At 46.8% G+C, this 2,355-nt stretch overlaps 1 long non-coding RNA gene across 1 annotated transcript; it reads left to right on the forward strand.

Moving 5' to 3' along the window:
* Positions 1-1,233: 1,233 nt before the first annotated feature.
* Positions 1,234-1,676, forward strand: LOC123083451 (uncharacterized). The gene is made up of 2 exons (XR_006439302.1): positions 1,234-1,444; positions 1,607-1,676. It is a non-coding gene; the product is annotated as an uncharacterized lncRNA (long non-coding RNA).
* Positions 1,677-2,355: the final 679 nt, after the last annotated feature.

Raw genomic sequence — 2,355 nt, forward strand, 5'->3', positions numbered from 1 at the left:
AATGAGCTAGTCAAGTAGAGGCATACTAGTGACTATATGTTTGTCTATGTATACCCACATGTATCATGTTTCCGGTTAATACAATTCTAGCATGAATAATAAACATTTATCATGATATGAGGAAATAAATAATAACTTTATTATTGCCTCTAGGGCATATTTCCTTCACATATTCCTCGGCTGCCAGGACTTCCGTCCATCTGTCTGTGAGCAGATCTTGATCAGCTTGAAGCTGCTGCTGCTTCTTCTTCAGGCTCCTCGCAGTGGCAATAAGCCGGCGCTTGAAGCACTCCTGCTCTGCGGGGTCCTCAGGCACGCCGAACTCGTCGTCGCTGAGGCTAATCTCGTATTCGGAGGGGGGCATGTAGTTGTCCTCCTCCGGATACCCGTCCATCGCCTGTTCATCTGGGCTGTCCTGCCCATCCTCCTGCTCGGCCTGCTCGAAGGCGGGCTGATCGGGGTTGTATTCCTCTTCGGCACCATCCAGATTGTTTTCGTCTCTGGTGCCGGTATTGCCTTGGCGGGGCTTGGAGCAGCGCTGGTGACGCCCGTGTTTTTCTTTCTTCTTGGAGGGTTATCCTCCATTGCCTCATCGCCATTTGTTTCTTTTGGAGTGTCCACCATATATATATCGTATGAAGAGGTGGTTGTCCATCGCCCTTTGGGCGGTGGCTCCTGTGTGTCTCCTGCATCGTCGTCCATACCGTCGATTTCTTCGAAGTGAAAGTCAAGCACGTGGTTAAATCATCGACTGTGGCAATGAAGTGGGTGGTGGGTGGGCAGCGAATTCCTTAGTCGCCTGCTTCCCACTCAAGCCGGACATAGTTCGACCCAGAGCCTCCTCACAAAGAGAGAGATATTAATGAGTTCAGCGTGTCGCCAAAGGGCGAGTGTTGAAAGATGTCCGGAGCGGTAAACTCCATTACCGGAACCCAACCTGGCTTGGCTGGCTCGAGGGTATGCGAACCGAAGCCAACAACCGGATACGAGTCTGGGGGCCCGTGGTTACAGGCCTCCATAGAGGTGAGACCTGTGTTTGGCTCCACCGTCGATGAGTATGTGGCCTGCGGGGTGGGGTCCACCCCTCCGTCCTTGGGCAACGCAACCTGTTCCGAATTTAGATCCGGGGCTACTGCAGGGATGATGTCCCGAGCATTAATGTTTTTTTCTGCTTCTTGTGTGCTAATGTTTGCAACGGTAGTTGGTTTCTGTACTGTGCAAGCCTCATGATGCTAATTTAAATATCATTTATCATGTTGCAGATGCTTAGCAAATGCTTTCGCTGCTACCTGTTCTTAATCAGCTGCTACTTTTTCTTAATCATCCGATTTCTTACTCCTTTCATTTATGTAGGAATGGCATGTAGGTAGTTATCCCCCATGGGCACATAGACCAGGATACATTGTATCTCAGGATATAGGAAACACAAAAGAGGTGAGCTAAGGTACACACCCTTCTAAAATTTCTAGAAAGGTACCGCTTTTCCTGTCTTAGTGGTAATGAATTATCTTCGGTTGTTTTGGTATGAAATGATGTTGAAGGCGGTTTAGAGAATATAATGTTCTGTAGTTGGTGCGGAATATTTATCAGGTATTTTGACTTGCAGATGTTCAAGCTGGAGAATGTTCTCCAATGGGATGAAGAATGAAGGCTTTGATGTCAAGTGCGAGAACGATGAAACAATCTTGCTGGGAAGCCGTGAGGATGGGTAGTAGTTGCCCACTACAAGGAGCCAAGGCAGATGCTGTTTTGCAGAAAACAAAGTGATGAACTTTTTGCTCCCAGACAATGAACTATCATGTTTCCTCTATTTAATTAGTTACATTAGTTTATTTATAGAAAACTTGGCTGGTCATTGGTTCATAACAAATGAACTATTTATATGTGAAAATTAATGAATGTGTGTGACTATTGTTTGGTTATGGTTCAGTATTGTTGGATGATGCATGTCACTGTTAGTTACAAATATGTAACTTAATGGACATTCTGTTGGTAAAGTGAAATCCAGCTATGGGAGGGCTAACAGATGTTGGTCAGCAAAATATACCTTGTCACACAACCAGCCAGGAAAGGCTAATGCTTGGCCCCATAGAATGTTGGTCGGGAAAGAAGAACCTATCAGATAGTCGGTCGGGAAATCTCTTGGCTGCACTATTCGATTGTTGGTCGGGAAAGATTACCCTGTCTGATAGTCGGTCGGGAAAGGCCCATGGCAATCCCAACAGACTGTTGGTCGGGAAAGGTCCATGGCAACCCCAACAGACTGTTGGTCGGGAAAGATACACCATAGCCGACAAACAGTCGGTCGGGAAAGACATGTCGGTCGGGAAAGGGTTTTCCCGTCTGGACTTTCCC

This window comes from Triticum aestivum, chromosome 4A (assembly GCF_018294505.1).
Source record: "Triticum aestivum cultivar Chinese Spring chromosome 4A, IWGSC CS RefSeq v2.1, whole genome shotgun sequence".
Classification (NCBI taxonomy): Eukaryota; Viridiplantae; Streptophyta; class Magnoliopsida; order Poales; family Poaceae; genus Triticum; species Triticum aestivum.